The 22,611-nt window shown below is 48.4% G+C and overlaps 48 non-coding genes across 48 annotated transcripts; all 48 read right to left on the reverse strand.

Moving 5' to 3' along the window:
- Window positions 1-582: 582 nt before the first annotated feature.
- trnaa-cgc (transfer RNA alanine (anticodon CGC)) lies at window positions 583-655 on the reverse strand. The gene has a single exon. It is a non-coding gene; the product is annotated as a tRNA-Ala (tRNA).
- Window positions 656-930: 275 nt separating this feature from the next.
- Window positions 931-1,003, reverse strand: trnaa-cgc (transfer RNA alanine (anticodon CGC)). The gene has a single exon. It is a non-coding gene; the product is annotated as a tRNA-Ala (tRNA).
- A 154-nt stretch (window positions 1,004-1,157) lies between these two features.
- trnaa-ugc (transfer RNA alanine (anticodon UGC)) lies at window positions 1,158-1,230 on the reverse strand. The gene has a single exon. It is a non-coding gene; the product is annotated as a tRNA-Ala (tRNA).
- A 502-nt stretch (window positions 1,231-1,732) lies between these two features.
- Window positions 1,733-1,805, reverse strand: trnaa-cgc (transfer RNA alanine (anticodon CGC)). The gene has a single exon. It is a non-coding gene; the product is annotated as a tRNA-Ala (tRNA).
- Window positions 1,806-1,959: 154 nt separating this feature from the next.
- trnaa-ugc (transfer RNA alanine (anticodon UGC)) lies at window positions 1,960-2,032 on the reverse strand. Its single transcript has one exon. It is a non-coding gene; the product is annotated as a tRNA-Ala (tRNA).
- A 275-nt stretch (window positions 2,033-2,307) lies between these two features.
- Window positions 2,308-2,380, reverse strand: trnaa-cgc (transfer RNA alanine (anticodon CGC)). Its single transcript has one exon. It is a non-coding gene; the product is annotated as a tRNA-Ala (tRNA).
- A 154-nt stretch (window positions 2,381-2,534) lies between these two features.
- trnaa-ugc (transfer RNA alanine (anticodon UGC)) lies at window positions 2,535-2,607 on the reverse strand. The gene has a single exon. It is a non-coding gene; the product is annotated as a tRNA-Ala (tRNA).
- Window positions 2,608-3,336: 729 nt separating this feature from the next.
- trnaa-ugc (transfer RNA alanine (anticodon UGC)) lies at window positions 3,337-3,409 on the reverse strand. Its single transcript has one exon. It is a non-coding gene; the product is annotated as a tRNA-Ala (tRNA).
- Window positions 3,410-3,684: 275 nt separating this feature from the next.
- On the reverse strand, window positions 3,685-3,757 carry trnaa-cgc (transfer RNA alanine (anticodon CGC)). The gene has a single exon. It is a non-coding gene; the product is annotated as a tRNA-Ala (tRNA).
- A 154-nt stretch (window positions 3,758-3,911) lies between these two features.
- trnaa-ugc (transfer RNA alanine (anticodon UGC)) lies at window positions 3,912-3,984 on the reverse strand. Its single transcript has one exon. It is a non-coding gene; the product is annotated as a tRNA-Ala (tRNA).
- A 154-nt stretch (window positions 3,985-4,138) lies between these two features.
- trnaa-ugc (transfer RNA alanine (anticodon UGC)) lies at window positions 4,139-4,211 on the reverse strand. The gene has a single exon. It is a non-coding gene; the product is annotated as a tRNA-Ala (tRNA).
- Window positions 4,212-4,486: 275 nt separating this feature from the next.
- On the reverse strand, window positions 4,487-4,559 carry trnaa-cgc (transfer RNA alanine (anticodon CGC)). The gene has a single exon. It is a non-coding gene; the product is annotated as a tRNA-Ala (tRNA).
- Window positions 4,560-4,713: 154 nt separating this feature from the next.
- Window positions 4,714-4,786, reverse strand: trnaa-ugc (transfer RNA alanine (anticodon UGC)). Its single transcript has one exon. It is a non-coding gene; the product is annotated as a tRNA-Ala (tRNA).
- Window positions 4,787-6,072: 1,286 nt separating this feature from the next.
- Window positions 6,073-6,145, reverse strand: trnaa-ugc (transfer RNA alanine (anticodon UGC)). Its single transcript has one exon. It is a non-coding gene; the product is annotated as a tRNA-Ala (tRNA).
- A 275-nt stretch (window positions 6,146-6,420) lies between these two features.
- On the reverse strand, window positions 6,421-6,493 carry trnaa-cgc (transfer RNA alanine (anticodon CGC)). Its single transcript has one exon. It is a non-coding gene; the product is annotated as a tRNA-Ala (tRNA).
- Window positions 6,494-6,646: 153 nt separating this feature from the next.
- Window positions 6,647-6,719, reverse strand: trnaa-ugc (transfer RNA alanine (anticodon UGC)). Its single transcript has one exon. It is a non-coding gene; the product is annotated as a tRNA-Ala (tRNA).
- A 381-nt stretch (window positions 6,720-7,100) lies between these two features.
- Window positions 7,101-7,173, reverse strand: trnaa-ugc (transfer RNA alanine (anticodon UGC)). The gene has a single exon. It is a non-coding gene; the product is annotated as a tRNA-Ala (tRNA).
- A 154-nt stretch (window positions 7,174-7,327) lies between these two features.
- trnaa-ugc (transfer RNA alanine (anticodon UGC)) lies at window positions 7,328-7,400 on the reverse strand. The gene has a single exon. It is a non-coding gene; the product is annotated as a tRNA-Ala (tRNA).
- A 154-nt stretch (window positions 7,401-7,554) lies between these two features.
- On the reverse strand, window positions 7,555-7,627 carry trnaa-ugc (transfer RNA alanine (anticodon UGC)). The gene has a single exon. It is a non-coding gene; the product is annotated as a tRNA-Ala (tRNA).
- A 154-nt stretch (window positions 7,628-7,781) lies between these two features.
- trnaa-ugc (transfer RNA alanine (anticodon UGC)) lies at window positions 7,782-7,854 on the reverse strand. Its single transcript has one exon. It is a non-coding gene; the product is annotated as a tRNA-Ala (tRNA).
- Window positions 7,855-8,008: 154 nt separating this feature from the next.
- On the reverse strand, window positions 8,009-8,081 carry trnaa-ugc (transfer RNA alanine (anticodon UGC)). The gene has a single exon. It is a non-coding gene; the product is annotated as a tRNA-Ala (tRNA).
- A 275-nt stretch (window positions 8,082-8,356) lies between these two features.
- trnaa-cgc (transfer RNA alanine (anticodon CGC)) lies at window positions 8,357-8,429 on the reverse strand. Its single transcript has one exon. It is a non-coding gene; the product is annotated as a tRNA-Ala (tRNA).
- A 154-nt stretch (window positions 8,430-8,583) lies between these two features.
- trnaa-ugc (transfer RNA alanine (anticodon UGC)) lies at window positions 8,584-8,656 on the reverse strand. The gene has a single exon. It is a non-coding gene; the product is annotated as a tRNA-Ala (tRNA).
- A 275-nt stretch (window positions 8,657-8,931) lies between these two features.
- trnaa-cgc (transfer RNA alanine (anticodon CGC)) lies at window positions 8,932-9,004 on the reverse strand. Its single transcript has one exon. It is a non-coding gene; the product is annotated as a tRNA-Ala (tRNA).
- Window positions 9,005-9,158: 154 nt separating this feature from the next.
- Window positions 9,159-9,231, reverse strand: trnaa-ugc (transfer RNA alanine (anticodon UGC)). The gene has a single exon. It is a non-coding gene; the product is annotated as a tRNA-Ala (tRNA).
- A 154-nt stretch (window positions 9,232-9,385) lies between these two features.
- trnaa-agc (transfer RNA alanine (anticodon AGC)) lies at window positions 9,386-9,458 on the reverse strand. Its single transcript has one exon. It is a non-coding gene; the product is annotated as a tRNA-Ala (tRNA).
- A 275-nt stretch (window positions 9,459-9,733) lies between these two features.
- On the reverse strand, window positions 9,734-9,806 carry trnaa-cgc (transfer RNA alanine (anticodon CGC)). The gene has a single exon. It is a non-coding gene; the product is annotated as a tRNA-Ala (tRNA).
- Window positions 9,807-10,187: 381 nt separating this feature from the next.
- Window positions 10,188-10,260, reverse strand: trnaa-agc (transfer RNA alanine (anticodon AGC)). Its single transcript has one exon. It is a non-coding gene; the product is annotated as a tRNA-Ala (tRNA).
- Window positions 10,261-10,535: 275 nt separating this feature from the next.
- On the reverse strand, window positions 10,536-10,608 carry trnaa-cgc (transfer RNA alanine (anticodon CGC)). Its single transcript has one exon. It is a non-coding gene; the product is annotated as a tRNA-Ala (tRNA).
- Window positions 10,609-10,762: 154 nt separating this feature from the next.
- Window positions 10,763-10,835, reverse strand: trnaa-agc (transfer RNA alanine (anticodon AGC)). Its single transcript has one exon. It is a non-coding gene; the product is annotated as a tRNA-Ala (tRNA).
- A 735-nt stretch (window positions 10,836-11,570) lies between these two features.
- On the reverse strand, window positions 11,571-11,643 carry trnaa-agc (transfer RNA alanine (anticodon AGC)). Its single transcript has one exon. It is a non-coding gene; the product is annotated as a tRNA-Ala (tRNA).
- Window positions 11,644-11,918: 275 nt separating this feature from the next.
- Window positions 11,919-11,991, reverse strand: trnaa-cgc (transfer RNA alanine (anticodon CGC)). The gene has a single exon. It is a non-coding gene; the product is annotated as a tRNA-Ala (tRNA).
- A 381-nt stretch (window positions 11,992-12,372) lies between these two features.
- trnaa-agc (transfer RNA alanine (anticodon AGC)) lies at window positions 12,373-12,445 on the reverse strand. The gene has a single exon. It is a non-coding gene; the product is annotated as a tRNA-Ala (tRNA).
- A 729-nt stretch (window positions 12,446-13,174) lies between these two features.
- trnaa-agc (transfer RNA alanine (anticodon AGC)) lies at window positions 13,175-13,247 on the reverse strand. Its single transcript has one exon. It is a non-coding gene; the product is annotated as a tRNA-Ala (tRNA).
- A 729-nt stretch (window positions 13,248-13,976) lies between these two features.
- On the reverse strand, window positions 13,977-14,049 carry trnaa-agc (transfer RNA alanine (anticodon AGC)). The gene has a single exon. It is a non-coding gene; the product is annotated as a tRNA-Ala (tRNA).
- Window positions 14,050-15,353: 1,304 nt separating this feature from the next.
- Window positions 15,354-15,426, reverse strand: trnaa-ugc (transfer RNA alanine (anticodon UGC)). The gene has a single exon. It is a non-coding gene; the product is annotated as a tRNA-Ala (tRNA).
- Window positions 15,427-15,928: 502 nt separating this feature from the next.
- trnaa-cgc (transfer RNA alanine (anticodon CGC)) lies at window positions 15,929-16,001 on the reverse strand. The gene has a single exon. It is a non-coding gene; the product is annotated as a tRNA-Ala (tRNA).
- An 835-nt stretch (window positions 16,002-16,836) lies between these two features.
- trnaa-ugc (transfer RNA alanine (anticodon UGC)) lies at window positions 16,837-16,909 on the reverse strand. The gene has a single exon. It is a non-coding gene; the product is annotated as a tRNA-Ala (tRNA).
- A 502-nt stretch (window positions 16,910-17,411) lies between these two features.
- trnaa-cgc (transfer RNA alanine (anticodon CGC)) lies at window positions 17,412-17,484 on the reverse strand. The gene has a single exon. It is a non-coding gene; the product is annotated as a tRNA-Ala (tRNA).
- A 729-nt stretch (window positions 17,485-18,213) lies between these two features.
- On the reverse strand, window positions 18,214-18,286 carry trnaa-cgc (transfer RNA alanine (anticodon CGC)). Its single transcript has one exon. It is a non-coding gene; the product is annotated as a tRNA-Ala (tRNA).
- Window positions 18,287-19,014: 728 nt separating this feature from the next.
- trnaa-cgc (transfer RNA alanine (anticodon CGC)) lies at window positions 19,015-19,087 on the reverse strand. Its single transcript has one exon. It is a non-coding gene; the product is annotated as a tRNA-Ala (tRNA).
- A 520-nt stretch (window positions 19,088-19,607) lies between these two features.
- Window positions 19,608-19,680, reverse strand: trnaa-cgc (transfer RNA alanine (anticodon CGC)). Its single transcript has one exon. It is a non-coding gene; the product is annotated as a tRNA-Ala (tRNA).
- Window positions 19,681-20,200: 520 nt separating this feature from the next.
- trnaa-cgc (transfer RNA alanine (anticodon CGC)) lies at window positions 20,201-20,273 on the reverse strand. The gene has a single exon. It is a non-coding gene; the product is annotated as a tRNA-Ala (tRNA).
- A 154-nt stretch (window positions 20,274-20,427) lies between these two features.
- On the reverse strand, window positions 20,428-20,500 carry trnaa-ugc (transfer RNA alanine (anticodon UGC)). The gene has a single exon. It is a non-coding gene; the product is annotated as a tRNA-Ala (tRNA).
- Window positions 20,501-20,881: 381 nt separating this feature from the next.
- trnaa-agc (transfer RNA alanine (anticodon AGC)) lies at window positions 20,882-20,954 on the reverse strand. The gene has a single exon. It is a non-coding gene; the product is annotated as a tRNA-Ala (tRNA).
- Window positions 20,955-21,456: 502 nt separating this feature from the next.
- Window positions 21,457-21,529, reverse strand: trnaa-agc (transfer RNA alanine (anticodon AGC)). Its single transcript has one exon. It is a non-coding gene; the product is annotated as a tRNA-Ala (tRNA).
- Window positions 21,530-21,683: 154 nt separating this feature from the next.
- Window positions 21,684-21,756, reverse strand: trnaa-agc (transfer RNA alanine (anticodon AGC)). The gene has a single exon. It is a non-coding gene; the product is annotated as a tRNA-Ala (tRNA).
- Window positions 21,757-22,258: 502 nt separating this feature from the next.
- On the reverse strand, window positions 22,259-22,331 carry trnaa-cgc (transfer RNA alanine (anticodon CGC)). The gene has a single exon. It is a non-coding gene; the product is annotated as a tRNA-Ala (tRNA).
- Between the last annotated feature and the right edge of the window lie 280 nt (window positions 22,332-22,611).

Here is a 22,611-nt window from a genome sequence, read left to right on the forward strand (position 1 = left end):
GGCATCGATCTCGCTGCCTCTCGAATGCGAAGCAAGCGCTCTACCACTTGAGCTAATTCCCCCATATTAAGCTCCTCGTTGGGGAACTTGTTAGCATCAGCATGAGGACCCAAATTGTATTAGGCCAATCGTGTCGTCATCCTTCATGCCAATGCGATTCTTGTAAATGTTACTTTGGAAAGAAACTAAATCTTCCCAGTTAAACAGCATCACCTATGGAGGATAAGGGCATCGATCCCAGTACCTCTCGCATGCTAAGCGAGCGCTCTACCATTTGAGCTAATCCCCCACCTTACACGTGTGTACTTTCCTTGGAAGAGTTAAAAACTGCTCAGTCTTGAGTCACAATCGACAATCTGGCTCGACTGCTTACTTGACATCAATTTGAATCTCACAGAGATTGCGAGTATCGATTCCCCTGCATATGACAGGCAAAGGAAGCGCTGCAGCATTTGAGCTAACTGGCACATCCTTTGCTCCTACCTGGGAGAGTTGAATCGTCCCACACTTTGGAGCTTCTTTTCCGAAACACGTGCAAAGGTTGTTGTGGAACGGAGCTCCATTTTTCAATGAAAAAGCTGTTGGAGAATGCGGGCATCGATCCCGCTGCCTCTCGCATGCGAAGCAAGCGCTCTACCACTTGAGCTAATTCCCCATGTTGAGTTCCTCGTTGGGGAACTTGTGAGCGTCAGCATGAGTACAGTCTGTTTCGACTGCTTACTTGACATCAATTTGAATCTCACAGGGATTGCGAGTATCGATTCCCCTGCATATGACAGGCAAAGGAAGCGCTGCAGCATTTGAGCTAACTCGCACTTCCCTTGCTTCTACCTGGGAGAGTTGAATTGTCCCACACTTTGGAGCTGCTTTTCAGAAACACGTGCAAAGGTTTTTGTGGAACGGAGCTCCATTTTTCAATGAAAAAGCTGTTGGAGAATGCGGGCATCGATCCCGCTGCCTCTCGCATGCGAAGCAAGCGCTCTACCACTTGAGCTAATTCCCCCATATTAAGCTCCTCGTTGGGGAACTTGTTAGCATCAGCATGAGGACCCAAATTGTATTAGGCCAATCGTGTCGTCATCCTTCATGCCAATGCGATTCTTGTAAATGTTACTTTGGAAAGAAACTAAATCTTGCCAGTTAAACAGCATCACCTATGGAGGATGCGGGCATCGATCCCGCTACCTCTCGCATGCAAAGCGAGCGCTCTACCATTTGAGCTAATCCCCCATGTTGAGTTCCTCGTTGGGGAACTTGTGAGCGTCAGCATGAGTACAGTCTGGTTCGACTGCTTAATTGACATCAATTTGAATCTCACAGGGATTGCGAGTATCGATTCCCCTGCGTAAGAAACTAAATCTTGCCAGTTAAACAGCATCACCTATGGAGGATGCGGGCATCCATCCCGCTACCTCTCGCCTGCTAAGCGAGCGCTCTACCATTTGAGCTAATCCCCCATGTTGAGTTCCTCGTTGGGGAACTTGTGAGCGTCAGCATGAGTACAGTCTGGTTCGACTGCTTACTTGACATCAATTTGAATCTCACAGGGATTGCGAGTATCGATTCCCCTGCATATGACAGGCAAAGGAAGCGCTGCAGCATTTGAGATAACTCGCACTTCCCTTGCTTCTACCTGGGAGAGTTGAATTGTCCCACACTTTGGAGCTGCTTTTCCGAAACACGTGCAAAGGTTGTTGTGGAACGGAGCTCCATTTTTCAATGAAAAAGCTGTTGGAGAATGCGGGCATCGATCCCGCTGCCTCTCGCATGCGAAGCAAGCGCTCTACCACTTGAGCTAATTCCCCCATATTAAGCTCCTCGTTGGGGAACTTGTTAGCATCAGCATGAGGATCCAAATTGTATTAGGCCAATCGTGTCGTCATCCTTCATGCCAATGCGATTCTTGTAAATGTTACTTTGGAAAGAAACTAAATCTTCCCAGTTAAACAGCATCACCTATGGAGGATGCGGGCATCGATCCCGCTACCTCTCGCATGCAAAGCGAGCGCTCTACCATTTGAGCTAATCCCCCATGTTGAGTTCCTCGTTGGGGAACTTGTGAGCGTCAGCATGAGTACAGTCTGTTTCGACTGCTTACTTGACATCAATTTGAATCTCACAGGGATTGCGAGTATCGATTCCCCTGCATATGACAGGCAAAGGAAGCGCTGCAGCATTTGAGCTAACTCGCACTTCCCTTGCTTCTACCTGGGAGAGTTGAATTGTCCCACACTTTGGAGCTGCTTTTCAGAAACACGTGCAAAGGTTGTTGTGGAACGGAGCTCCATTTTTCAATGAAAAAGCTGTTGGAGAATGCGGGCATCGATCCCGCTGCCTCTCGCATGCGAAGCAAGCGCTCTACCACTTGAGCTAATTCCCCCATATTAAGCTCCTCGTTGGGGAACTTGTTAGCATCAGCATGAGGACCCAAATTGTATTAGGCCAATCGTGTCGTCATCCTTCATGCCAATGCGATTCTTGTAAATGTTACTTTGGAAAGAAACTAAATCTTCCCAGTTAAACAGCATCACCTATGGAGGATGCGGGCATCGATCCCGCTACCTCTCGCATGCAAAGCGAGCGCTCTACCATTTGAGCTAATCCCCCATGTTGAGTTCCTCATTGGGGAACTTGTGAGCGTCAGCATGAGTACAGTCTGGTTCGACTGCTTAATTGACATCAATTTGAATCTCACAGGGATTGCGAGTATCGATTCCCCTGCGTAAGAAACTAAATCTTGCCAGTTAAACAGCATCACCTATGGAGGATGCGGGCATCCATCCCGCTACCTCTCGCATGCTAAGCGAGCGCTCTACCATTTGAGCTAATCCCCCATGTTGAGTTCCTCGTTGGGGAACTTGTGAGCGTCAGCATGAGTACAGTCTGGTTCGACTGCTTACTTGACATCAATTTGAATCTCACAGGGATTGCGAGTATCGATTCCCCTGCATATGACAGGCAAAGGAAGCGCTGCAGCATTTGAGATAACTCGCACTTCCCTTGCTTCTACCTGGGAGAGTTGAATTGTCCCACACTTTGGAGCTGCTTTTCCGAAACACGTGCAAAGGTTGTTGTGGAACGGAGCTCCATTTTTCAATGAAAAAGCTGTTGGAGAATGCTGGCATCGATCCCGCTGCCTCTCGCATGCGAAGCAAGCGCTCTACCACTTGAGCTAATTCCCCCATATTAAGCTCCTCGTTGGGGAACTTGTTAGCATCAGCATGAGGACCCAAATTGTATTAGGCCAATCGTGTCGTCATCCTTCATGCCAATGCGATTCTTGTAAATGTTACTTTGGAAAGAAACTAAATCTTCCCAGTTAAACAGCATCACCTATGGAGGATGCGGGCATCGATCCCGCTACCTCTCGCATGCAAAGCGAGCGCTCTACCATTTGAGCTAATCCCCCATGTTGAGTTCCTCGTTGGGGAACTTGTGAGCGTCAGCATGAGTACAGTCTGTTTCGACTGCTTACTTGACATCAATTTGAATCTCACAGGGATTGCGAGTATCGATTCCCCTGCATATGACAGGCAAAGGAAGCGCTGCAGCATTTGAGCTAACTCGCACTTCCCTTGCTTCTACCTGGGAGAGTTGAATTGTCCCACACTTTGGAGCTGCTTTTCAGAAACACGTGCAAAGGTTGTTGTGGAACGGAGCTCCATTTTTCAATGAAAAAGCTGTTGGAGAATGCGGGCATCGATCCCGCTGCCTCTCGCATGCGAAGCAAGCGCTCTACCACTTGAGCTAACTCCCCCATATTAAGCTCCTCGTTGGGGAACTTGTTAGCATCAGCATGAGGACCCAAATTGTATTAGGCCAATCGTGTCGTCATCCTTCATGCCAATGCGATTCTTGTAAATGTTACTTTGGAAAGAAACTAAATCTTCCCAGTTAAACAGCATCACCTATGGAGGATGCGGGCATCGATCCCGCTACCTCTCGCATGCAAAGCGAGCGCTCTACCATTTGAGCTAATCCCCCATGTTGAGTTCCTCGTTGGGGAACTTGTGAGCGTCAGCATGAGTACAGTCTGGTTCGACTGCTTAATTGACATCAATTTGAATCTCACAGGGATTGCGAGTATCGATTCCCCTGCGTAAGAAACTAAATCTTGCCAGTTAAACAGCATCACCTATGGAGGATGCGGGCATCGATCCCGCTACCTCTCGCATGCAAAGCGAGCGCTCTACCATTTGAGCTAATCCCCCATGTTGAGTTCCTCGTTGGGGAACTTGTGAGCGTCAGCATGAGTACAGTCTGGTTCGACTGCTTACTTGACATCAATTTGAATCTCACAGGGATTGCGAGTATCGATTCCCCTGCATATGACAGGCAAAGGAAGCGCTGCAGCATTTGAGCTAACTCGCACTTCCCTTGCTTCTACCTGGGAGAGTTGAATTGTCCCACACTTTGGAGCTGCTTTTCCGAAACACGTGCAAAGGTTGTTGTGGAACGGAGCTCCATTTTTCAATGAAAAAGCTGTTGGAGAATGCGGGCATCGATCCCGCTGCCTCTCGCATGCGAAGCAAGCGCTCTACCACTTGAGCTAATTCCCCCATATTAAGCTCCTCGTTGGGGAACTTGTTAGCATCAGCATGAGGACCCAAATTGTATTAGGCCAATCGTGTCGTCATCCTTCATGCCAATGCGATTCTTGTAAATGTTACTTTGGAAAGAAAATAAATCTTGCCAGTTAAACAGCATCACCTATGGAGGATGCGGGCATCGATCCCGCTACCTCTCGCATGCAAAGCGAGCGCTCTACCATTTGAGCTAATCCCCCATGTTGAGTTCCTCGTTGGGGAACTTGTGAGCGTCAGCATGAGTACAGTCTGGTTCGACTGCTTACTTGACATCAATTTGAATCTCACAGGGATTGCGAGTATCGATTCCCCTGCGTAAGAAACTAAATCTTGCCAGTTAAACAGCATCACCTATGGAGGATGCGGGCATCCATCCCGCTACCTCTCGCATGCTAAGCGAGCGCTCTACCATTTGAGCTAATCCCCCATGTTGAGTTCCTCGTTGGGGAACTTGTGAGCGTCAGCATGAGTACAGTCTGGTTCGACTGCTTACTTGACATCAATTTGAATCTCACAGGGATTGCGAGTATCGATTCCTCTGCGTAAGAAACTAAATCTTTCCAGTTAAACAGCATCACCTATGGAGGATGCGGGCATCGAACCCGATACCTCTCGTATGCAAAGCGAGCGCTCTACCATTTGAGCTAATCCCCCATGTTGAGTTCCTCGTTGGGGAACTTGTGAGCGTCAGCATGAGTACAGTCTGGTTCGACTGCTTACTTGACATCAATTTGAATCTCACAGGGATTGCGAGTATCGATTCCCCTGCGTAAGAAACTAAATCTTGCCAGTTAAACAGCATCACCTATGGAGGATGCGGGCATCCATCCCGCTACCTCTCGCATGCTAAGCGAGCGCTCTACCATTTGAGCTAATCCCCCATGTTGAGTTCCTCGTTGGGGAACTTGTGAGCTTCAGCATGAGTACAGTCTGTTTCGACTGCTTACTTGACATCAATTTGAATCTCACAGGGATTGCGAGTATCGATTCCCCTTCATATGACAGGCAAAGGAAGCGCTGCAGCATTTGAGCTAACTCGCACTTCCCTTGCTTCTACCTGGGAGAGTTGAATTGTCCCACACTTTGGAGCTGCTTTTCCGAAACACGTGCAAAGGTTGTTGTGGAACGGAGCTCCATTTTTCAATGAAAAAGATGTTGGAGAATGCAGGCATCGATCCCGCTGCCTCTCGCAAGCGCTCTACCACTTGAGCTAATTCCCCCATATTAAGCTCCTCGTTGGGGAACTTGTTAGCATCAGCATGAGGACCCAAATTGTATTAGGCCAATCGTGTCGTCATCCTTCATGCCAATGCGATTCTTGTAAATGTTACTTTGGAAAGAAACTAAATCTTCCCAGTTAAACAGCATCACCTATGGAGGATGCGGGCATCGATCACAGTACCTCTAGCATGCTAAGCGAGCGCTCTACCATTTGAGCTAATCACCCACCTTACACGTGTGTACTTTCCTTGGAAGAGTTAAAAACGGGAGGATGCGGGCATCGATCCCGCTACCTCTCGCATGCAAAGCGAGCGCTCTACCATTTGAGCTAATCCCCCATGTTGAGTTCCTCGTTGGGGAACTTGTGAGCGTCAGCATGAGTACAGTCTGGTTCGACTGCTTACTTGACATCAATTTGAATCTCACAGGGATTGCGAGTATCGATTCCCCTGCATATGACAGGCAAAGGAAGCGCTGCAGCATTTGAGCTAACTGGCACTTCCCTTGCTCCTACCTGGGAGAGTTGAATCGTCCCACACTTTGGAGCTGCTTTTCCGAAACACGTGCAAAGGTTTTTGTGGAACGGAGCTCCATTTTTCAATGAAAAAGCTGTTGGAGAATGCGGGCATCGATCCCGCTGCCTCTCGCATGCGAAGCAAGCGCTCTACCACTTGAGCTAATTCCCCCATATTAAGATCCTCGTTGGGGAACTTGTTAGCATCAGCATGAGGATCAAATTGTATTAGGCCGATCGTGTCGTCATCCTTCATGCCAATGCGATTCTTGTAAATGTTGATTTGGAAAGAAACTAAATCTTGCCAGTTAAACAGCATCACCTATGGAGGATGCGGGCATCGATCCCGCTACCTCTCGCATGCAAAGCGAGCGCTCTACCATTTGAGCTAATCCCCCATGTTGAGTTCCTCGTTGGGGAACTTGTGAGCGTCAGCATGAGTACAGTCTGGTTCGACTGCTTACTTGACATCAATTTGAATCTCACAGGGATTGCGAGTATCAATTCCCCTGCGTAAGAAACTAAATCTTGCCAGTTAAACAGCATCACCAATGGAGGATGTGGGCATCGATCCCGGTACCTCTCGCATGCAAAGCGAGCGCTCTACCACTTGAGCTAATCCCCCATGTTGAGTTCCTCGTTGGGGAACTTGTGAGCGTCAGCATGAGTACAGTCTGTTTCGACTGCTTACTTGACATCAATTTGAATCTCACAGGGATTGCGAGTATCGATTCCTCTGCGTAAGAAACTAAATCTTTCCAGTTAAACAGCATCACCTATGGAGGATGCGGGCATCGAACCCGATACCTCTCGCATGCAAAGCGAGCGCTCTACCATTTGAGCTAATCCCCCATGTTGAGTTCCTCGTTGGGGAACTTGTGAGCGTCAGCATGAGTACAGTCTGGTTCGACTGCTTACTTGACATCAATTTGAATCTCACAGGGATTGCGAGTATCGATTCCCCTGCGTAAGAAACTAAATCTTGCCAGTTAAACAGCATCACCTATGGAGGATGCGGGCATCGATCCCGCTACCTCTCGCATGCAAAGCGAGCGCTCTACCACTTGAGCTAATCCCCCATGTTGAGTTCCTCGTTGGGGAACTTGTGAGCGTCAGCATGAGTACAGTCTGGTTCGACTGCTTACTTGACATCAATTTAAATCTCACAGGGATTGCGAGTATCGATTCCTCTGCGTAAGAAACTAAATCTTTCCAGTTAAACAGCATCACCTATGGAGGATGCGGGCATCGAACCCGATACCTCTCGCATGCAAAGCGAGCGCTCTACCATTTGAGCTAATCCCCCATGTTGAGTTCCTCGTTGGGGAACTTGTGAGCGTCAGCATGAGTACAGTCTGGTTCGACTGCTTACTTGACATCAATTTGAATCTCACAGGGATTGCGAGTATCGATTCCCCTGCGTAAGAAACTAAATCTTGCCAGTTAAACAGCATCACCTATGGAGGATGCGGGCATCGATCCCGCTACCTCTCGCATGCAAAGCGAGCGCTCTACCATTTGAGCTAATCCCCCATGTTGAGTTCCTCGTTGGGGAACTTGTGAGCGTCAGCATGAGTACAGTCTGGTTCGACTGCTTACTTGACATCAATTTGAATCTCACAGGGATTGCGAGTATCGATTCCCCTGCGTAAGAAACTAAATCTTGCCAGTTAAACAGCATCACCTATGGAGGATGCGGGCATCGATCCCGCTACCTCTCGCATGCAAAGCGAGCACTCTACCATTTGAGCTAATCCCCCATGTTGAGTTCCTCGTTGGGGAACTTGTGAGCGTCAGCATGAGTACAGTCTGGTTCGACTGCTTACTTGACATCAATTTGAATCTCACAGGGATTGCGAGTATCGATTCCCCTGCATATGACAGGCAAAGGAAGCGCTGCAGCATTTGAGCTAACTCGCACTTCCCTTGCTTCTACCTGGGAGAGTTGAATTGTCCCACACTTTGGAGCTGCTTTTCCGAAACACGTGCAAAGGTTGTTGTGGAACGGAGCTCCATTTTTCAATGAAAAAGCTGTTGGAGAATGCGGGCATCGATCCCGCTGCCTCTCGCATGCGAAGCAAGCGCTCTACCACTTGAGCTAATTCCCCCATATTAAGCTCCTCGTTGGGGAACTTGTTAGCATCAGCATGAGGACCCAAATTGTATTAGGCCAATCGTGTCGTCATCCTTCATGCCAATGCGATTCTTGTAAATGTTACTTTGGAAAGAAAATAAATCTTGCCAGTTAAACAGCATCACCTATGGAGGATGCGGGCATCGATCCCGCTACCTCTCGCATGCAAAGCGAGCGCTCTACCATTTGAGCTAATCCCCCATGTTGAGTTCCTCGTTGGGGAACTTGTGAGCGTCAGCATGAGTACAGTCTGTTTCGACTGCTTACTTGACATCAATTTGAATCTCACAGGGATTGCGAGTATCGATTCCCCTGCATATGACAGGCAAAGGAAGCGCTGCAGCATTTGAGCTAACTCGCACTTCCCTTGCTTCTACCTGGGAGAGTTGAATTGTCCCACACTTTGGAGCTGCTTTTCCGAAACACGTGCAAAGGTTTTTGTGGAACGGAGCTCCATTTTTCAATGAAAAAGCTGTTGGAGAATGCGGGCATCGATCCCGCTGCCTCTCGCATGCGAAGCAAGCGCTCTACCACTTGAGCTAATTCCCCCATATTAAGCTCCTCGTTGGGGAACTTGTTAGCATCAGCATGAGGACCCAAATTGTATTAGGCCAATCGTGTCGTCATCCTTCATGCCAATGCGATTCTTGTAAATGTTACTTTGGAAAGAAACTAAATCTTCCCAGTTAAACAGCATCACCTATGGAGGATGCGGGCATCGATCCCGCTACCTCTCGCATGCAAAGCGAGCGCTCTACCATTTGAGCTAATCCCCCATGTTGAGTTCCTCGTTGGGGAACTTGTGAGCGTCAGCATGAGTACAGTCTGGTTCGACTGCTTACTTGACATCAATTTGAATCTCACAGGGATTGCGAGTATCGATTCCCCTGCGTAAGAAACAAAATCTTGCCAGTTAAACAGCATCACCTATGGAGGATGCGGGCATCGATCCCGCTACCTCTCGCATGCTAAGCGAGCGCTCTACCATTTGAGCTAATCCCCCATGTTGAGTTCCTCGTTGGGGAACTTGTGAGCGTCAGCATGAGTACAGTCTGGTTCGACTGCTTACTTGACATCAATTTGAATCTCACAGGGATTGCGAGTATCGATTCCCCTGCATATGACAGGCAAAGGAAGCGCTGCAGCATTTGAGCTAACTCGCACTTCCCTTGCTTCTACTTGGGAGAGTTGAATTGTCCCACACTTTGGAGCTGCTTTTCAGAAACACGTGCAAAGGTTGTTGTGGAACGGAGCTCCATTTTTCAATGAAAAAGCTGTTGGAGAATGCGGGCATCGAACCCGCTGCCTCTCGCATGCGAAGCAAGCGCTCTACCACCTGAGCTAATTCCCCCATATTAAGCTCCTCGTTGGGGAACTTGTTAGCATCAGCATGAGGACCCAAATTGTATTAGGCCGATCGTGTCGTCATCCTTCTTGCCAATGCGATTCTTGTAAATGTTGCTTTGGAAAGAAACTAAATCTTGCCAGTTAAACAGCATCACCTATGGAGGATGCTGGCATCGATCCCAGTACCTCTCGCATGCAAAGCGAGCGCTCCACCATTTGAGCTAATCCCCCATGTTGAGTTCCTCGTTGGGGAACTTGTGAGCGTCAGCATGAGTACAGTCTGGTTCGACTGCTTACTTGACATCAATTTGAATCTCACAGGGATTGCGAGTATCGATTCCCCTGCGTAAGAAACTAAATCTTGCCAGTTAAACAGCATCACCTATGGAGGATGCGGGCATCGATCCCGCTACCTCTCGCATGCTAAGCGAGCGCTCTACCATTTGAGCTAATCCCCCATGTTGAGTTCCTCGTTGGGGAACTTGTGAGCGTCAGCATGAGTACAGTTTGGTTCGACTGCTTACTTGACATCAATTTAAATCTCACAGGGATTGCGAGTATCGATTCCCCTGCATATGACAGGCAAAGGAAGCGCTGCAGCATTTGAGCTAACTGGCACTTCCCTTGCTCCTACCTGGGAGAGTTGAATCGTCCCACACTTTGGAGCTGCTTTTCCGAAACACGTGCAAAGGTTGTTGTGGAACGGAGCTCCATTTTTCAATGAAAAAGCTGTTGGAGAATGCGGGCATCGATCCCGCTGCCTCTCGCATGCGAAGCAAGCGCTCTACCACTTGAGCTAATTCCCCCATATTAAGCTCCTTGTTGGGGAACTTGTTAGCATCAGCATGCGGACCCAAATTGTATTAGGCCAATCGTGTCGTCATCCTTCATGCCAATGCGTTTCTTGTAAATGTTGCTTTGGAAAGAAACTAAATCTTGCCAGTTAAACAGCATCACCTATGGAGGATGCGGGCATCGATCCCGCTACCTCTCGCATGCTAAGCGAGCACTCTACCATTTGAGCTAATCCCCCACCTTACATGTGTGTACTTTCCTTGGAAGAGTTAAAAACTGCTCAGTCTTGAGTCACAATCGACAATCTGGCTCGACTGCAATTTGAATCTCACAGGGATTGCGAGTATCGATTCCCCTGCATATGACAGGCAAAGGAAGCGCTGCAGCATTTGAGCTAACTGGCACTTCCCTTGCTCCTACCTGGGAGAGTTGAATCGTCCCACACTTTGGAGCTGCTTTTCCGAAACACGTGCAAAGTTTGTTGTGGAACGGAGCTCCATTTTTCAATGAAAAAGCTGTTGGAGAATGCGGGCATCGATCCCTCTGCCTCTCGCATGCGAAGCAAACGCTCTACCACTTGAGCTAATTCCCCCATATTAATCTCCTTGTTGGGGAACTTGTTAGCATCAGCATGCGGACCCAAATTGTATTAGGCCAATCGTGTCGTCTTCCTTCATGCCAATGCGATTCTTGTAAATGTTGCTTTGGAAAGAAACTAAATCTTGCCAGTTAAACAGCATCACCTATGGAGGATGCGGGCATCGATCCCGCTACCTCTCGCATGCAAAGCGAGCGCTCTACCATTTGATCTAATCCCCCATGTTGAGTTCCTCGTTGGGGAACTTGTGAGCGTCAGCATGAGTACAGTCTGGTTCGACTGCTTACTTGACATCAATTTGAATCTCACAGGGATTGCGAGTATCGATTCCCCTGCGTAAGAAACTAAATCTTGCCAGTTAAACAGCATCACCTATGGAGGATGCGGGCATCGATCCCGCTACCTCTCGCATGCTAAGCGAGCGCTCTACCATTTGAGCTAATCCCCCATGTTGAGTTCCTCGTTGGGGAACTTGTGAGCGTCAGCATGAGTACAGTCTGGTTCGACTGCTTACTTGACATCAATTTGAATCTCACAGGGATTGCGAGTATCGATTCCCCTGCATATGACAGGCAAAGGAAGCGCTGCAGCATTTGAGCTAACTCGCACTTCCCTTGCTTCTACTTGGGAGAGTTGAATTGTCCCACACTTTGGAGCTGCTTTTCAGAAACACGTGCAAAGGTTGTTGTGGAACGGAGCTCCATTTTTCAATGAAAAAGCTGTTGGAGAATGCGGGCATCGAACCCGCTGCCTCTCGCATGCGAAGCAAGCGCTCTACCACCTGAGCTAATTCCCCCATATTAAGCTCCTCGTTGGGGAACTTGTTAGCATCAGCATGAGGACCCAAATTGTATTAGGCCGATCGTGTCGTCATCCTTCTTGCCAATGCGATTCTTGTAAATGTTGCTTTGGAAAGAAACTAAATCTTGCCAGTTAAACAGCATCACCTATGGAGGATGCTGGCATCGATCCCAGTACCTCTCGCATGCAAAGCGAGCGCTCCACCATTTGAGCTAATCCCCCATGTTGAGTTCCTCGTTGGGGAACTTGTGAGCGTCAGCATGAGTACAGTCTGGTTCGACTGCTTACTTGACATCAATTTGAATCTCACAGGGATTGCGAGTATCGATTCCCCTGCGTAAGAAACTAAATCTTGCCAGTTAAACAGCATCACCTATGGAGGATGCGGGCATCGATCCCGCTACCTCTCGCATGCTAAGCGAGCGCTCTACCATTTGAGCTAATCCCCCATGTTGAGTTCCTCGTTTGGGAACTTGTGAGCGTCAGCATGAGTACAGTCTGGTTCGACTGCTTACTTGACATCAATTTGAATCTCACAGGGATTGCGAGTATCGATTCTCCTGCATATGACAGGCAAAGGAAGCGCTGCAGCATTTGAGCTAACTCGCACTTCCCTTGCTTCTACCTGGGAGAGTTGAATTGTCCCACACTTTGGAGGTGCTTTTCAGAAACACGTGCAAAGGTTGTTGTGGAACGGAGCTCCATTTTTCAATGAAAAAGCTGTTGGAGAATGCGGGCATCGATCTCGCTGCCTCTCGCATGCGAAGCAAGCGCTCTACCACTTGAGCTAATTCTCCCATATTAAGCTCCTTGTTGGGGAACTTGTTAGCATCAGCATGAGGACCCAAATTGTATTAGGCCAATCGTGTCGTCGTCCTTCATGCCAATGCGATTCTTGTAAATGTTACTTTGAAAAGAAACTAAATCTTGCCAGTTAAACAGCATCACCTATGGAGGATGCGGGTATCGATCCCGGTACCTCTCGCATGCAAAGCGAGCGCTCCACCATTTGAGCTAATCCCCCATGTTGAGTTCCTCGTTGGGGAACTTGTGAGCGTCAGCATGAGTACAGTCTGGTTCGACTGCTTACTTGACATCAATTTGAATCTCACAGGGATTGCGAGTATCGATTCCCCTGCGTAAGAAACTAAATCTTGCCAGTTAAACAGCATCACCTATGGAGGATGCGGGCATCGATCCCGCTACCTCTCGCATGCTAAGCGAGCACTCTACCATTTGAGCTAATCCCCCATGTTGAGTTCCTCGTTTGGGAACTTGTGAGCGTCAGCATGAGTACAGTCTGGTTCGACTGCTTACTTGACATCAATTTGAATCTCACAGGGATTGCGAGTATCGATTCTCCTGCATATGACAGGCAAAGGAAGCGCTGCAGCATTTGAGCTAACTCGCACTTCCCTTGCTTCTACCTGGGAGAGTTGAATTGTCCCACACTTTGGAGGTGCTTTTCAGAAACACGTGCAAAGGTTGTTGTGGAACGGAGCTCCATTTTTCAATGAAAAAGCTGTTGGAGAATGCGGGCATCGATCTCGCTGCCTCTCGCATGCGAAGCAAGCGCTCTACCACTTGAGCTAATTCCCCCATATTAAGCTCCTTGTTGGGGAACTTGTTAGCATCAGCATGAGGACCCAAATTGTATTAGGCCAATCGTGTCGTCGTCCTTCATGCCAATGCGATTCTTGTAAATGTTACTTTGAAAAGAAACTAAATCTTGCCAGTTAAACAGCATCACCTATGGAGGATGCGGGTATCGATCCCGGTACCTCTCGCATGCAAAGCGAGCGCTCCACCATTTGAGCTAATCCCCCATGTTGAGTTCCTCGTTGGGGAACTTGTGAGCGTCAGCATGAGTACAGTCTGGTTCGACTGCTTACTTGACATCAATTTGAATCTCACAGGGATTGCGAGTATCGATTCCCCTGCGTAAGAAACTAAATCTTGCCAGTTAAACAGCATCACCTATGGAGGATGCGGGCATCGATCCCGCTACCTCTCGCATGCTAAGCGAGCACTCTACCATTTGAGCTAATCCCCCATGTTGAGTTCCTCGTTTGGGAACTTGTGAGCGTCAGCATGAGTACAGTCTGGTTCGACTGCTTACTTGACATCAATTTGAATCTCACAGGGATTGCGAGTATCGATTCTCCTGCATATGACAGGCAAAGGAAGCGCTGCAGCATTTGAGCTAACTCGCACTTCCCTTGCTTCTACCTGGGAGAGTTGAATTGTCCCACACTTTGGAGCTGCTTTTCAGAAACACGTGCAAAGGTTGTTGTGGAACGGAGCTCCATTTTTCAATGAAAAAGCTGTTGGAGAATGCGGGCATCGATCTCGCTGCCTCTCGCATGCGAAGCAAGCGCTCTACCACTTGAGCTAATTCCCCCATATTAAGCTCCTTGTTGGGGAACTTGTTAGCATCAGCATGAGGACCCAAATTGTATTAGGCCAATCGTGTCGTCGTCCTTCATGCCAATGCGATTCTTGTAAATGTTACTTTGAAAAGAAACTAAATCTTGCCAGTTAAACAGCATCACCTATGGAGGATGCAGGCATCGATCCCGCTACCTCTCGCATGCAAAGCGAGCGCTCTACCATTTGAGCTAATCCCCCATGTTGAGTTTCTCGTTGGGGAACTTGTGAGCGTCAGCATGAGTACAGTCTGGTTCGACTGCTTACTTGACATCAATTTGAATCTCACAGGGATTGCGAGTATCGATTCCCCGGCGTAAGAAACTAAATCTTGCCAGTTAAACAGCATCACCTATGGAGGATGCGGGCATCCATCCCGCTACCTCTCGCATGCTAAGCGAGCGCTCTACCATTTGAGCTAATCCCCCATGTTGAGTTCCTCGTTGGGGAACTTGTGAGCGTCAGCATGAGTACAGTCTGGTTCGACTGCTTACTTGACATCAATTTGAATCTCACAGGGATTGCGAGTATCGATTCCCCTGCATATGACAGGCAAAGGAAGCGCTGCAGCATTTGAGCTAACTCGCACTTCCCTTGCTTCTACCTGGGAGAGTTGAATTGTCCCACACTTTGGAGCTGCTTTTCCGAAACACGTGCAAAGGTTGTTGTGGAACGGAGCTCCATTTTTCAATGAAAAAGCTGTTGGAGAATGCGGACATCGATCCCACTGCCTCTCGCATGCGAAGCAAGCGCTCTACCACTTGAGCTAATTCCCCCATATTAAGCTCCTCGTTGGGGAACTTGTTAGCATCAGCATGAGGACCCAAATTGTATTAGGCCGATCGTGTCGTCATCCTTCATGCCAATGCGATTCTTGTAAATGTTGCTTTAGAAAGAAACTAAATCTTGCCAGTTAAACAGCATCACCTATGGAGGATGCGGGCATCGATCCCGCTACCTCTCGCATGCAAAGCGAGCGCTCTACCATTTGAGCTAATCCCCCATGTTGAGTTCCTCGTTGGGGAACTTGTGAGCGTCAGCATGAGTACAGTCTGGTTCGACTGCTTACTTGACATCAATTTGAATCTCACAGGGATTGCGAGTATCAATTCCCCTGCGTAAGAAACTAAATCTTGCCAGTTAAACAGCATCACCTATGGAGAATGCTGGCATCGAACCCGATACCTCTCGCATGCAAAGCGAGCGCTCTACCATTTGAGCTAATCCCCCATGTTGAGTTCCTCATTGGGGAACTTGTGAGCGTCAGCATGAGTACAGTCTGGTTCGACTGCTTACTTGACATCAATTTGAATCTCACAGGGATTGCGAGTATCGATTCCCCTGCATATGACAGGCAAAGGAAGCGCTGCACCACTTGAGCTAACTGGCACTTCCCTTGATCCTACCTGGGAGAGTTGAATAGTCCCACACTTTGGAGCTGCTTTTCCGAAACACGTGCAAAGGTTGTTGTGGAACGGAGCTCCATTTTTCAATGAAAAAGCTGTTGGAGAATGCGGGCATCGATCCCGCTGCCTCTCGCATGCGAAGCAAGCGCTCTACCACTTGAGCTAATTCCCCCATATTAAGCTCTTCGTTGGGGAACTTGTTAGCATCAGCATGAGGACCCAAATTGTATGAGGCCGATCGTGTCGTCATCCTTCATGCCAATGCGATTCTTGTAAATGTTGCTTTGGAAAGAAACTAAATCTTGCCAGTTAAACAGCATCACCTATGGAGGATGCGGGCATCGATCCCGGTACCTCTCGCATGCAAAGCGAGCGCTCTACCATTTGAGCTAATCCCCCATGTTGAGTTCCTCGTTGGGGAACTTGTGAGCGTCAGCATGAGTACAGTCTGGTTCGACTGCTTACTTGACATCAATTTGAATCTCACAGGGATTGCGAGTATCGATTCCCCTGCGTAAGAAACTAAATCTTGCCAGTTAAACAGCATCACCTATGGAGGATGCGGGCATCGATCCCGCTGCCTCTCGCATGCGAAGCAAGCGCTCTACCACTTGAGCTAATTCCCCCATATTAAGCTCTTCGTTGGGGAACTTGTTAGCATCAGCATGAGGACCCAAATTGTATGAGGCCGATCGTGTCGTCATCCTTCATGCCAATGCGATTCTTGTAAATGTTGCTTTGGAAAGAAACTAAATCTTGCCAGTTAAACAGCATCACCTATGGAGGATGCGGGCATCGATCCCGGTACCTCTCGCATGCAAAGCGAGCGCTCTACCATTTGAGCTAATCCCCCATGTTGAGTTCCTCGTTGGGGAACTTGTGAGCGTCAGCATGAGTACAGTCTGGTTCGACTGCTTACTTGACATCAATTTGAATCTCACAGGGATTGCGAGTATCGATTCCCCTGCGTAAGAAACTAAATCTTGCCAGTTAAACAGCATCACCTATGGAGGATGCGGGCATCGATCCCGCTACCTCTCGCATGCAAAGCGAGCGCCCTACCATTTGAGCTAATCCCCCATGTTGAGTTCCTCGTTGGGGAACTTGTGAGCGTCAGCATGAGTACAGTCTGGTTCGACTGCTTACTTGACATCAATTTGAATCTCACAAGGATTGCGAGTATCGATTCCCCTGCGTAAGAAACTAAATCTTGCCAGTTAAACAGCATCACCTATGGAGGATGCGGGCATCGATCCCGCTACCTCTCGCATGCTAAGCTAGCACTGTACCATTTGAGCTAATCCCCCATGTTGAGTTCCTCGTTGGGGAACTTGTGAGTGTCAGCATGAGTACAGTCTGGTTCGACTGCTTACTTGACATCAATTTGAATCTCACAGGGATTGCGAGTATCGATTCCCCTGCATATGACAGGCAAAGGAAGCGCTGCAGCATTTGAGCTAACTGGCACATCCCTTGCTCCTACCTGGGAGAGTTGAATCGTCCCACACTTTGGAGCTTCTTTTCCGAAACACGTGCAAAGGTTGTTGTGGAACGGAGCTCCATTTTTCAATGAAAAAGCTGTTGGAGAATGCGGGCATCGATCCCGCTGCCTCTCGCATGCGAAGCAAGCGCTCTACCACTTGAGCTAATTCCCCCATATTAAGCGCCTCGTTGGGGAACTTGTTAGCATCACCATGAGGACCCAAATTGTATTAGGCCAATCGTGTCGTCATCCTTCATGCCAATGCGATTCTTGTAAATGTTGCTTTGGAAAGAAACTAAATCTTGCCAGTTAAACAGCATCACCTATGGAGGATGCGGGTATCGATCCCTGTACCTCTCGCATGCAAAGCGAGCGCTCTACCATTTGAGCTAATCCCCCATTTTGAGTTCCTCGTTGGGGAACTTGTGAGCGTCAGCATGAGTACAGTCTGGTTCGACTGCTTACTTGACATCAATTTGAATCTCACAGGGATTGCGAGTATCGATTCCCCTGCGTAAGAAACTAAATCTTGCCAGTTAAACAGCATCACCTATGGAGGATGCGGGCATCGATCCCGCTAGCTCTCGCATGCAAAGCGAGCGCTCTACCATTTGAGCTAATCCCCCATGTTGAGTTCCTCGTTGGGGAACTTGTGAGCGTCAGCATGAGTACAGTCTGGTTCGACTGCTTACTTGACATCAATTTGAATCTCACAGGGATTGCGAGTATCGATTCCCCTGCATATGACAGGCAAAGGAAGCGCTGCAGCATTTGAGCTAACTGGCACATCCCTTGCTCCTACCTGGGAGAGTTGAATCGTCCCACACTTTGGAGCTTCTTTTCCGAAACACGTGCAAAGGTTGTTGTGGAACGGAGCTCCATTTTTCAATGAAAAAGCTGTTGGAGAATGCGGGCATCGATCCCGCTGCCTCTCGCATGCGAAGCAAGCGCTCTACCACTTGAGCTAATTCCCCCATATTAAGCGCCTCGTTGGGGAACTTGTTAGCATCACCATGAGGACCCAAATTGTATTAGGCCAATCGTGTCGTCATCCTTCATGCCAATGCGATTCTTGTAAATGTTGCTTTGGAAAGAAACTAAATCTTGCCAGTTAAACAGCATCACCTATGGAGGATGCGGGTATCGATCCCTGTACCTCTCGCATGCAAAGCGAGCGCTCTACCATTTGAGCTAATCCCCCATTTTGAGTTCCTCGTTGGGGAACTTGTGAGCGTCAGCATGAGTACAGTCTGGTTCGACTGCTTACTTGACATCAATTTGAATCTCACAGGGATTGCGAGTATCGATTCCCCTGCGTAAGAAACTAAATCTTGCCAGTTAAACAGCATCACCTATGGAGGATGCGGGCATCGATCCCGCTAGCTCTCGCATGCAAAGCGAGCGCTCTACCATTTGAGCTAATCCCCCATGTTGAGTTCCTCGTTGGGGAACTTGTGAGCGTCAGCATGAGTACAGTCTGGTTCGACTGCTTACTTGACATCAATTTGAATCTCACAGGGATTGCGAGTATCGATTCCCCTGCATATGACAGGCAAAGGAAGCGCTGCAGCATTTGAGCTAACTGGCACATCCCTTGCTCCTACCTGGGAGAGTTGAATCGTCCCACACTTTGGAGCTTTTTTCCGAAACACGTGCAAAGGTTGTTGTGGAACGGAGCTCCATTTTTCAATGAAAAAGCTGTTGGAGAATGCGGGCATCGATCCCGCTGCCTCTCGCATGCGAAGCAAGCGCTCTACCACTTGAGCTAATTCCCCCATATTCAGCTCCTCGTTGGGGAACTTGTTAGCATCAGCATGAGGACCCAAATTGTATTAGGCCAATCGTGTCGTCATCCTTCATGCCAATGCGATTCTTGTAAATGTTACTTTGGAAAGAAACTAAATCTTCCCAGTTAAACAGCATCACCTATGGAGGATGCGGGCATCAATCCCGGTACCTCTCGCATGCTAAGCGAGCGCTCTACCATTTGAGCTAATCCCCCACCTTACACGTGTGTACTTTCTTTGGAAGAGTTAAAAACTGCTCAGTCTTGAGTCACAATCGACAATCTGGCTCGACTGCTTACTTGACATCAATTTGAATCTCACAGAGATTGCGAGTATCGATTCCCCTGCATATGACAGGCAAAGGAAGCGCTGCAGCATTTGAGCTAACTGGCACATCCCTTGCTCCTACCTGGGAGAGTTGAATCGTCCCACACTTTGGAGCTTCTTTTCCGAAACACGTGCAAAGGTTGTTGTGGAACGGAGCTCCATTTTTCAATGAAAAAGCTGTTGGAGAATGCGGGCATCGATCCCGCTGCCTCTCGCATGCGAAGCAAGCGCTCTACCACTTGAGCTAATTCCCCCATATTCAGCTCCTCGTTGGGGAACTTGTTAGCATCAGCATGAGGACCCAAATTGTATTAGGCCAATCGTGTCGTCATCCTTCATGCCAATGCGATTCTTGTAAATGTTACTTTGGAAAGAAACTAAATCTTCCCAGTTAAACAGCATCACCAATGGAGGATGCGGGCATCGATCCCGGTACCTCTCGCATGCTAAGCGAGCGCTCTACCATTTGAGCTAATCCCCCACCTTACACGTGTGTACTTTCTTTGGAAGAGTTAAAAACTGCTCAGTCTTGAGTCACAATCGACAATCTGGCTCGACTGCTTACTTGACATCAATTTGAATCTCACAGAGATTGCCAGTATCGATTCCCCTGCATATGACAGGCAAAGGAAGCGCTGCAGCATTTGAGCTAACTGGCACATCCCTTGCTCCTACCTGGGAGAGTTGAATCGTCCCACACTTTGGAGCTTCTTTTCCGAAACACGTGCAAAGGTTGTTGTGGAACGGAGCTCCATTTTTCAATGAATAAGCTGTTGGAGAATGCGGGCATCGATCCCGCTGCCTCTCGCATGCGAAGCAAGCGCTCTACCACTTGAGCTAATTCCCCCATATTAAGCCCCTCGTTGGGGAACTTGTTAGCATCACAATGAGGACCCAAATTGTATTAGGCCGATCGTGTCGTCATCCTTCATGCCAATGCGATTCTTGTAAATGTTGCTTTGGAAAGAAACTAAATCTTGCCAGTTAAACAGCATCACCTATGGAGGATGCGGGTATCGATCCCGGTACCTCTCGCATGCAAAGCGAGCGCTCTACCATTTGAGCTAATCCCCCATTTTGAGTTCCTCGTTGGGGAACTTGTGAGCGTCAGCATGAGTACAGTCTGGTTCGACTGCTTACTTGACATCAATTTGAATCTCACAGGGATTGCGAGTATCGATTCCCCTGCGTAAGAAACTAAATCTTGCCAGTTAAACAGCATCACCTATGGAGGATGCGGGCATCGATCCCGCTACCTCTCGCATGCTAATTGAGCGCTCTACCATTTGAGCTAATCCCCCATGTTGAGTTCCTCGTTGGGGAACTTGTGAGCGTCAGCATGAGTACAGTCTGGTTCGACTGCTTACTTGACATCAATTTGAATCTCACAGGGATTGCGAGTATCGATTCCCCTGCGTAAGAAACTAAATCTTGCCAGTTAAACAGCATCACCTATGGAGGATGCGGGCATCGATCCCGCTACCTCTCGCATGCTAAGCGAGCGCTCTACCATTTGAGCTAATCCCCCATGTTGAGTTCCTCGTTGGGGAACTTGTGAGTGTCAGCATGAGTACAGTCTGGTTCGACTGCTTACTTGACATCAATTTGAATCTCACAGGGATTGCGAGTATCGATTCCCCTGCATATGACAGGCAAAGGAAGTGCTGCAGCATTTGAGCTAACTCGCACTTCCCTTGCTTCTACCTGGGAGAGTTGAATTGTCCCACACTTTGGAGCTGCTTTTCCGAAACACGTGCAAAGGTTGTTGTGGAACGGAGCTCCATTTTTCAATGAAAAAGCTGTTGGAGAATGCGGACATCGATCCCGCTGCCTCTCGCATGCGAAGCAAGCGCTCTACCACTTGAGCTAATTCCCCCATATTAAGCTCCTCGTTGGGGAACTTGTTAGCATTAGCATGAGGACCCAAATTGTATTAGGCCAATCGTGTCGTCGTCCTTCATGCCAATGCGATTCTTGTAAATGTTACTTTGGAAAGAAACTAAATCTTGCCAGTTAAACAGCATCACCTATGGAGGATGCGGGCATCGATCCCGCTACCTCTCGCATGCTAAGCGAGCGCTCTACCATTTGAGCTAATCCCCCATGTTGAGTTCCTCGTTGGGGAACTTGTGAGCGTCAGCATGAGTACAGTCTGGTTCGACTGCTTACTTGACATCAATTTGAATCTCACAGGGATTGCGAGTATCGATTCCCCTGCGTAAGAAACTAAATCTTGCCAGTTAAACAGCATCACCTATGGAGGATGCGGGCATCGATCCCGCTACCTCTCGCATGCTAAGCGAGCGCTCTACCATTTGAGCTAATCCCCCATGTTGAGTTCCTCGTTGGGGAACTTGTGAGCGTCAGCATGAGTACAGTCTGGTTCGACTGCTTACTTGACATCAATTTGAATCTCACAGGGATTGCGAGTATCGATTCCCCTGCGTAAGAAACTAAATCTTGCCAGTTAAACAGCATCACCTATGGAGGATGCGGGCATCGATCCCGCTAGCTCTCGCATGCAAAGCGAGCGCTCTACCATTTGAGCTAATCCCCCATGTTGAGTTCCTCGTTGGGGAACTTGTGAGCGTCAGCATGAGTACAGTCTGATTCGACTGCTTACTTGACATCAATTTGAATCTCACAGGGATTGCGAGTATCGATTCCCCTGCATATGACAGGCAAAGGAAGCGCTGCAGCATTTGAGCTAACTGGCACATCCCTTGCTCCTACCTGAGAGAGTTGAATCGTCCCACACTTTGGAGCTTTTTTTCCGAAACACGTGCAAAGGTTGTTGTGGAACGGAGCTCCATTTTTCAATGAAAAAGCTGTTGGAGAATGCGGGCATCGATCCCGCTGCCTCTCGCATGCGAAGCAAGCGCTCTACCACTTGAGCTAATTCCCCCATATTCAGCTCCTCGTTGGGGAACTTGTTAGCATCAGCATGAGGACCCAAATTGTATTAGGCCAATCGTGTCGTCATCCTTCATGCCAATGCGATTCTTGTAAATGTTGCTTTGGAAAGAAACTAAATCTTCCCAGTTAAACAGCATCACCTATGGAGGATGCGGGCATCAATCCCGGTACCTCTCGCATGCTAAGCGAGCGCTCTACCATTTGAGCTAATCCCCCACCTTACACGTGTGTACTTTCTTTGGAAGAGTTAAAAACTGCTCAGTCTTGAG

This window comes from Osmerus eperlanus, chromosome 21 (genome assembly GCF_963692335.1).
Source record: "Osmerus eperlanus chromosome 21, fOsmEpe2.1, whole genome shotgun sequence".
Taxonomy (NCBI): Eukaryota; Metazoa; Chordata; class Actinopteri; order Osmeriformes; family Osmeridae; genus Osmerus; species Osmerus eperlanus.